This window comes from Topomyia yanbarensis, chromosome 2 (assembly GCF_030247195.1).
Source record: "Topomyia yanbarensis strain Yona2022 chromosome 2, ASM3024719v1, whole genome shotgun sequence".
NCBI classification, from domain to species: domain Eukaryota; kingdom Metazoa; phylum Arthropoda; class Insecta; order Diptera; family Culicidae; genus Topomyia; species Topomyia yanbarensis.
Genome location: NC_080671.1, coordinates 206,050,360 through 206,060,146, shown reverse-complemented (window position 1 = coordinate 206,060,146; position 9,787 = coordinate 206,050,360). Strand labels below are relative to the sequence as shown.

Here is a 9,787-nt window from a genome sequence, read left to right as displayed (position 1 = left end):
ACTTGTTGCCAAAGGCCTTGTTTATGTTATAAAGGCTCGCACAGAGTGAACCCAAATCTACCAATCGAACAGTCAGATGGCTACCTATCGTGCAAAGTAAACAAATATTCTTCTTTCGGAGAACATGCAAGTAATGTATTAGTTAGTTAATATCATGGCGAAATATTTCAATCGTCGAAACAAGACACTGTATTCAGTTTATTATGCTTTTTTGTAACAATGTAAAATAAATTACATGGAATAGTATCAAGAATAAAGCCACGAAACAGTGGGTTTTCAATTCACTCCATATTAATTTATTGTGTAACTCGGTTGAAGTCACTCAAAGTTACAGCAAAAATTATGGGTGCCAGAAACAAAGAAGATGGCATCATTTTAGGCAGCGTTGCGCATTCCTCTGTACGGGACTCTATAATACCACAGACACTAATTGTTGTTTGCTTAAAAATTATAGTTATATGTTTTACACATACAATCTGAATTGGATGTCATTTATTAATAGCAAAAGTAAAATTACTTTTGGTATGGGTCAAAATCCACATTGATGGGAAATTCCGGAGAAACTATTGTTGGTTCAGCGCAATTCACAGCAGTCACGAAAGAGTTGACGATACTCCTTTTGTTCACGAGCACTAGATGTGTTTGGTGAATATTGGTTTGGAACTTCCTCTCAATGTGAATTTTGATAATTGTCTTTTAAGCGCAAATCTCCGATCAACATGGGGAACGTGCTATTTGAACCAGTCGCTACTGATTCCTGATTCTAGTTCTAGGTTAGTTAGATGAGATATGATTACTATAACAACGTGCTCCGTGTATCAACCTAGGAAAACAACGCATTTTACGCAAGTTAATATTATTATTGAAGCCACGCATAAAATACTATCACTTAATTATTTTTGTTTTACTGTATACTGTTCTGCCCAAGTTGTACAGTAATGTTTTCATTTCGAATGGTTACAGTCCAGCGTACCAAGTATTCATGAATAAGCCCACTATTCTGCGATTCAAAATTGCCTTTGAATATACTTAAAACCCAGATATGTTTACCCGGCTATGCTGTCTACAATATGACCACAGCTGATGGACATTTGGGCTACAAAATTTATGTAAACATCAGTGTAAACGTCTATTACCTGGGGTATGGCAGTATTCTCACATACATTAACGTGCAATTTTTCTCCCATCCGAATATATTTGACTGCAGCGTCTGAAGGACGTACGTCAGATGGCTTCCGTATAATTTGGTAAAACCCAACTTTCTCTGGTTTTTCAATATAGTATTAGCTCCTCTTCAAAGGCTTCGAAATACATAAAAACGAAAGCGTATTCGAAACTGATCGTTCGTATAAACTGTTTCCGCAAAACAATCGTTGAATGGTCGTAAAGGTTCCTTCTCCGCAAGTTTGTTTGTAATATCTAGCATGAGATCCTTTTCATTACACTCCTTATTCAGAGCGGCCGTAGTATGTGCTTCAGACAATAACTTCTGGGTAAACATTAGTTATTAGAATTCGTTGTCCGTTCCGAACCCATAACATTTCTTAGAATTTTTATCACATAGAGAATTTTAGCATATTGGAACAAAAAAATGCCTTATTCAATTCAATAATACAATGTTTATTGCTTCAAACAGAAAAAATTAATGGTATGAGCATTTTTTTCATTGAAACAATAATTAACTTTTAATCTCAATAAACATTTCCAGTTTGAATAATTTTACAATCATTGCAATAAAATATTTTTAGAAAAGAAAACGATGTTTGTTACTGAAATGGTTTTATTAAATTCAATAAATAAATGTATTTTCTTTCTAGCAATATTTTTTTCACTGAATAAAGTCCATATCATTAAAAAAACGATTATTTTATTGCATGATTGCAAAAAAATGTAACGTAACTATAATAACAACTACCGGTGTAAAAACAGATTATTATTTTGGCAACCTATTTACCAACGACCGGTGCGAAAACGGGTGTCTAAATAAAATATTATCGTTTAGCGTAATCAAAATACACACGCATTTGCTTACGCACCGGTGCTGATAGTCTTAGACATAAAAGGTGCATTCGACTCAGTCTCCATTGATGTTCTCTCGGAGAAGCTACATCAACGTGGTCTTTCACCGATATTAATTAATTATTTATACAATTTATTGTCAGAAAAGCACATGCATTTTTCATATGGCGATTTGGCGACACTCAGAATAAGTTACATGGGCCTCCCACAAGGCTCTTGTCTAAGCCCCCTTCTCTATAATTTTTACGTGAATGACATTGATAATTGTATTGTCAGCCCATGCACTCTAAGACAACTTGCAGATGATGGGGTGGTTTCTGCCACAGGACCAAAAGCTATAAATTTACAACAACCATTGCAAGATAGCTTGGATAATTTATCAATTTGGGCTTTAAAGCTGGGCATCAATTTCTCTACCGAGAAAACAGAGTTGGTCGTTTTCTCAAGGAAGCGTGATCCAGCTCAGCTTCAGCTTTAGTTGGTTGGTAGAACGATAGCCCAAGTCCTGACTTTTAAATACCTTGGAATTTGGTTCGATTCTAAAGGCACATGGGGAGCCCACATTAGGTATCTAATAACGAAATGCCAACAAAGGATAAATTTTCTGCGAACAATAACTGGATCATGGTTGGGTTCTCATCCAAGTGACATGATAAGATTGTATCAAACAACAATACTTTCAGTAATGGAATATGGGTGTATCTGTTTCCGTTCAGCTGCGAACACTCACATTATTAAACTGGAACGGATACAGTATCGTTGTTTACGAATCGCCTTAGGTTGCATGCAGTCGACCCATACGATGAGTCTTGAAGTACTAGCGGGAGTTCTTCCTTTAAAAGACCGATTCTGGGATCTCTCCTCTCGTTTACTTATTCGATGTGAGGTTATGAACCCACTGGTAAGTGAAAATTTTGAAACACTTGTCGAGCTTCAACCCCAAACCAAATTCATGACAGTGTATTTCAATCACATGTCACAAGAAATAACGCCTGCTAGGTATGTTCCCACATACGTCAATATACTAGATACTCCTGAATCCACTTTATTCTTCGACACGTCCATGCAAGCAGAGATTCGTGGAATTCCGGATCATCTACGCTCGCGGGAGATCCCTAAAATATTCACAAGTAAATATCAACACATAGACTGCCTTAAAATCTTTTACACTGATGGGTCACGAATCAGTGAGGCCACTGGTTTCGGTATTTTCAACAATAATTTTTCAATTTCTCTCAAACTTGCAGAACCCGCCTCTGTTTATATAGCGGAACTAGCAGCAGTTCACTATAGTTTGCAAATAATTAATACTTTACCCCCGAACCATTACTCATTATTATCCTCACTGATAGTCTCAGCACAATTGCAGCTCTACGCTCAAAGAGGATTGATAATCACGATCCATTCTTTTTGGGGAAGATACGAGAATCTCTGAGTAACCTAACAAGAAAATGTTATAAATTTACCCTAGTGTGGCTCCCCGCCCATTGCTCTATTGCGGGCAATGAGAAAGCTGATAATTTAGCCAAGATTGGTGCACTAGATGGTGAAATATATGAAAGATCCATCGCTTACAATGAATTTTATAGCGCTTCTCGACAGAGGACACTTGCTAGTTGGCAAACATCTTGAGACAATGGAGATATGGGACGATGGCTACACTCAATTATCCCTAAAGTCTCAACGAAGGCATGGTTCAAAGGATTGGATGTAAGTCGGGACTTCATCCGTGTGATGTCTAGGCTCATGTCCAATCATTATACTGATGCGCATCTCCGTCGTATTGGGCTCGCTGAGGGTAATCATTGTGCTTGTGGAGAAGGTTACCATGACATTGAGCATGTTGTTTGGTCCTGCACTGAATATCGTGAAGCCAGATCACAATTAGTAGATTCCTTACAAGTCCGAGGAAGACCAATCCATGTTCCTGTTAGAGACATCCTGGCGTATCGCGATCCTCTATACATTGAACTTATCTATCATTTTCTAAAAACCGCGTCTGTCAAAATTTAATTAAATTCATCTCCTCATACTCTCATCCAAGGCTAATCATTCACCAATTAAAGTGTCCTAGAATATTCAGTTTTTAAATTTAGACAATAACAGAAAAAAAGTAAATAAATAAATACACACGAAAATACTAGATCATTACGAAATACAACAATGTAAGGAAAAAGCAAAGTTAAAATTAGTTAAAATTAGTCTTAAGGATTGTGTAACGTGCTATGTAAAAAAAAGAAACTGGCGTAAACAGCTTTTGCAAATGCCGTGTCAAATAAACGTATGGGGAAAAAAACTAACCAATGTGGTAAATCTAAAATAAAAAATGTTATTTTGGAATTCTATATGAAATTCCATTGGTACACCCGCAGTGTTGGCAATAAAAATTATTTTTGGCATTTAATTCGATGTATTGAACTTTGAACAGCTATAACTCGGCTTAGAGACATTCTAACACCATACATCCTGCGGAAAAGTTGTTCAGCAGATCCTGGACTACACCTCTATCTATTTGTTGGCATACTACAGGAAGAATTGTAGTCTGTAGAATTAAAAATGCAAAAATGTAGGTTTTCCCATACTAATCTCCATACAAATTTCAAACGCAATGCGCTACGCCGGGCCAACACCAATCGACCCCAAATTTTGCACAGTTGTTTGGGACCCCAAAACGAACCAAAAAAGTGCTGTGCTGATAAAACGATCATTTTGCCCCACCCTAATACATAGTGGTTTAGCACTGATAAATGTCTTTGCAGCTGAATGATAACGAAAAATCCCAAAGTGTTGTTCAAAGCACAACAGTGCGAGTGTTCGAGGGTTAATTAATTGCCACGTGTAGCACCTGGTGGTGCATTGAAATAAATTATAAAAATATGGTACAATGTCATCTTTAACCTGCACAGTAATTGATGTGAGACGACATATCTCTCGTCAGAGCAAACGACTTTTCTCTGAAGAGTTACTTCGGGTTACATACGATTATTTAGTTGCAATAGGACATCTCACCTCACCCAAGTTGACTCTCAGAATTGAATGAAGAAAGTCACGTAGTGTGAAGTGAGATTTGTCGTTTCACACGCCGCGCAAGAGGGAGGTGTCTGTCTCACAGATGTGCATGAATAAAAAATTCTTTTAAGCATGCCAGGCCTACAATTGCTGAAATGAGGCTCAAAATGGGTAACCCCTGTTCATGGTAGGGGAGTCCTCATTGAACCGGATAGACACTACTTGCACAGAATATGAGAGTGGCGCTATGGGCGAAGCTAGTGTGATGCGGTTTGTCCAGTCCAAGGTCCAAAGCGGCGCAAAACCACTGTAGTTCCGTTGCACCAAGTAGCTGCAATTTCACCGTCGGAAGCGCAAGCATATCCGTGATCGACTTATTTGCTCGATATACTCAAATATAGGGGTTAGGTTTAGATAGCACACAAAAAGCACTTTCTGGGGCATAATACAGTATTAGTTAGGTGGAACATCTTTTTTTCTTAGTTCCCCTTGGTGTGGAGCTTCCCCTTGTTTGTCGTCTTTGGTGTTTCCTAAAATAAGTAATTTAAAACAATTAAAAACTACCGTTTTTGAAAATGCTGCGATTTGGAACAATTACCAATATTACAGTTTCCAAAATGCCATGTATTTTACCGGTTCACAAAGAAATCCAGATTGAAAATTAGTGATGTCAAAATCTTTATTTGTAAACCAGCCAGGTTAAAGGTTTGGTAGAAATGGACACTTCCTGTCCTTGCTGGGTAGTCTATTATGTATTATACATGATTAATTTCGTCCAAGCATCGTGCCTTGACTACATGGCGGGATTCCGTTCAAGCTTAAGAAATTAAGTTTAATTTTTAAATTCACCGCACAAATGGTCGGTGTTAAGCCAAACCGGACAAAGTTGCAAAACATCAAAAAATGAGTTAATGATAGCGCTGGATAAAGAATTTTTTCATCTACATTCCACTTTTACCAGATTTGAAATATGAAACAATAAACAAGAATTATGGTAAAAATTATTTTCCAATTATAATGTAAAGGATGCTGCGATTCAAACTTTAAACGCGTTTTTCTCGAAATCAATGCACTGTCACTTAGTCCGGTCTGACCCACGTATATGGCACCCCTATCCCGTTTGTATTGAACTGACATAAGTCAACATCTCAGCGGGCACACAAATTATGGGCCCCACTGACAGTTCAAATTGTTCGACTTATTTTGCTCGAAGCTCGATTTTCACTAAACAGATACCGTACGGCATGACTCAATTTTTAGACATTTGTTAAACAGCGAAAATATTGGATAGTTAACTGAAGAAATGTGTTGTTTTGGGCATGTCGGTGAATAACAAAAACTTTACACCATGGTGCACCAACAAATTAAACGAACTCGACTATAACAAAATTGTGTCGAATGAAATTGATTCTGTTTATTGTGGATCGACCCTAACGCGACGTTTTAGATGTTGGCATAGAAATCATGGCGGCGTAGCAGATACCTGGTCTGACCTAACACCGACCAAATCATGAAAAATACATTTTTTTCTGCAAAATGCTAATGTTACGTCAAAAATAAAAATGAAAACAAACAGCAGAGATGCCAGGTACTTTTTTCAAATGTCTGCAATAATAATTTTAAAAGTCTGGGAAGAACAAAAAATGTCAGGAAAGCTAGTGTAACCAAAAGCTTTATACTCAAAAATCTGCAAATATCTGCAACCAAACTAAAAAATCTGCAAATATCTGCAACCAAACTAAAAAATCTGCAAATATCTGCGTCATCGAAAAAATCTGCAGTTTAAATGAAAAGTCCGCGAATTTGCAGACTTGTCTGCAAATCTGGCATCTCTGACAAACAGTTTGCTTGGATTAGATATCGTTGCCAGTTTTAATTATTTTTAACAATTGTGAACTGTCAAGAGGAAACGGATGCATTGGGTAGTAAAATTCAATAGTAATTCTTCAAAAGGGCTAATGAGACTTTTGTAAACAAACTTATTTCGCTCATTATTCCGCTACCGAGTTGAATTTCATGAAAAATACACATGAATCAACATCTTTATCCTTGGTAGAATCAATTTCAAATGTTTTCTGTGTTGAAATGATAACGAATTAGGAGAAATCAGCAAAACAAAAGTTTGTTTACAAATCTTATTAGCCCTATTCAAATGTTGATATGGAATTAGCCTGCTTGGTGAGCCAAAAACTGAAGATGCATTTGTATGGCAATGTGTTATATATAGGTGTGGCAGAACACACGGTTTGCCAATGTTGGCCACCAAAAATATGTAAACAATCCAGAAGCAAAACGGGTCGACGTCATAGCGTTCACACGATTCAATGGGAGCCGAACGACCGGTATGACGAAAGCAAGTCGATTTATTCTGATATCACTCACACCACTCATGTAAGATTCATCTTACGAATACCAAAGTGCCGTCTTAGCCCTACCTGTATATATGACATTGTTTGTATGGGACCTTGGCGTATTTAATTTGTATTTGCTAATACACTCAAAAGTGTCAAATGTTCCCACCTTTCTCTCCATCTTGAGCTCATATAGAATCCCAGTCAAAAAGGGCAAGTTGCTGGCTTACGGGGGGCTATTTGCCAACTTGGATGCGCTAATTGCCCTTCAATTTGCCAGCAAATTGCTGGGTGGCTTAGGGGGCTATTTCAAATGCAACATTTGGGCGATTTGCCGCCGTCATATTTTGCCCTTAAATCGCCCCCAAATCGCCCACGGAACGCGCCATTTAATCGCCCTTAATTGCCTAATATGAAAATTAAAAATAATGCTTATTTCGGATTCATTATCTACTCACTCGGTATACTTACCAGTATACTAGGTAATCACCACCAAATTATAGGAAGAATCAATGGTGAAATTTGTATTGCACTTCAAAACTTATCTGACGTTCATTTAGATTTTAGGTCAGAGATCTTGTTCTACTATACATACACACGATTCCACAATTTCCCACATTCGTTGGCTAAATGAAGTGCACTAGACAAACAAAGTACAAGTGAAAAGTGAAAACATACCAATTGTTAAAAAAAATTTAAGCTTAAACCAAACATGAACCGCCATGTTTGAAAAACGCGAAAAATAACCAAGTCCATTGCAGCCGCCAGAAAATTTGTCTAAGTATTGAAATTGTCTTTAAATCGCATTCGCAAATTGCATTTGTTCCTAGGGGCAATTAGCACAGGCGAGTTGAGTCAAACGTCAAACTTTTTAAATCGCCTGACCATTTTCGTCCGCTTTTTTTTGACAGGGATACATCAGCGTGGTGAGCAGCCTTAACTAGTTCCGAATTCGGACAACTTTTTGTTGAACGTGTAACGTGATGGTCTTTAAAAGGCCTTTTAATGACATTTGACCGCCATATTTGTTTTGATGCGTATACGCGTATGTATTGTGACTGGGTGTGAGTTCTTCGGATAATTTTGTGCAGTACATAATTTTTAGGCAAACAGTGAATTTGGCCCATTTATTAAAAAATAAACAATTCCTGCCAATTATTCAGTACTGCAGATGAAGAAAAAAGTATTATAATATGTAGAACATTCGAGCAGTAAAAATGTTTTTCGCCCGAATCGATTGAAGACAAATATATTAATCACAGACACAAAAGGAAAATGGTGCGCGTGTGAATTTGCAGGAATTTGTGACTGTCAAGTATGAAAAACTTGAAAAATTCAGTTTCACGGATATTAAAAAAGAGGTTGTGACCAACAAATTGTTCATACGTGAAAATTGTCGAATTATAAATGATTCGAATGAGATCCTGGACATTTATTGCCACAACATTCTTTTTACGATATGTATAAATATTTGTCAATTTAGTGGTCATTTTTGTTATAATATGTGTTATTGAAAAGTTCAAATAGAGATCCATAGTAACATACAAGCGCTCGGAAAGAGAGTAACATCCGATTTTTTTTAACACGAACATTTCTTAGAAATAAAAATGTAGGTATGAATAAAGCAAAGAGAATAGGGAAAGAGACGAAGAGTGAAAATCAGTCAAAACGGCAACACTCCCTTTATGATGATTTTAACACTAGAATTTTGGCAACCGCTTCCACAGGCAGCACTTTAAATGACTCCTATTATATTTTGAAAACAAACCGTACGTCGATCGTTGGTTTTGTTTATCAAAAGATGTGCATTCCGAAACAAAGAGATGAAATAATTCTAAAGCTTGTTTTTACTCATACATATACTCTAGAATGTACCTTACAATCACGATTGAACTAAGTTCTGACGAAAACTCAAATTTCTTTTTTGATAGATGTACAATACTTATCTCCTCTAACTCAGGCATGAGTAATGTTTATTTACATTGCACGATTGGTCTGCTCAATAAGGTATTTTTGGCTTCACACTATTCGTCTCTTTCCCTATTCTCTTTGGAATAAAGCATATTCGATGTAAGGTTATAGCGATATGATACTATGTAAACGTTTCAACAATATAGATATTGAATATCAAAATATTAAAAACAAAAAACTAAATATGGTTAGTGGAATCACGTTAGTGACTTATAAATTGAAAAACACTCAACGTATCTGCAACTTCAATTATTTAATCGCGGTCTTGTTCCTGCCGTCTGGATTATGAGTAGTGTGAAGAAAAGTGAGATCTTGCGGTTAGAATCAACAAACTTCATGCGGATAATACTGTTGAACAGAGAAGGATTATTGTTTACTGAATGTCGACCATAACTGTTTTACAGGAGCACTCCATACGACCGTCTTAAATTGGTACG

General features: G+C 36.8%; 1 protein-coding gene across 7 annotated transcripts in view; it reads left to right on the top strand.

Annotated features, from left to right (window-relative positions):
- Positions 1 to 8,425: 8,425 nt before the first annotated feature.
- The window catches only part of LOC131682774 (zinc finger protein 608), a 138,736-nt gene continuing 137,374 nt past the window's right edge, over positions 8,426 to 9,787 (top strand). For 2 of the 7 annotated variants that reach the window (XM_058964502.1, XM_058964495.1), the window contains exons 1-2: positions 8,427 to 8,988; positions 9,497 to 9,782. The gene's annotated coding sequence lies outside the window, so the exon portion shown is untranslated. Of the gene's footprint in view, positions 8,989 to 9,439; positions 9,783 to 9,787 lie in introns of all 7 variants that reach the window. The other 5 variants (XM_058964496.1, XM_058964503.1, XM_058964500.1 and 2 more) reach the window with 5 other exon arrangements.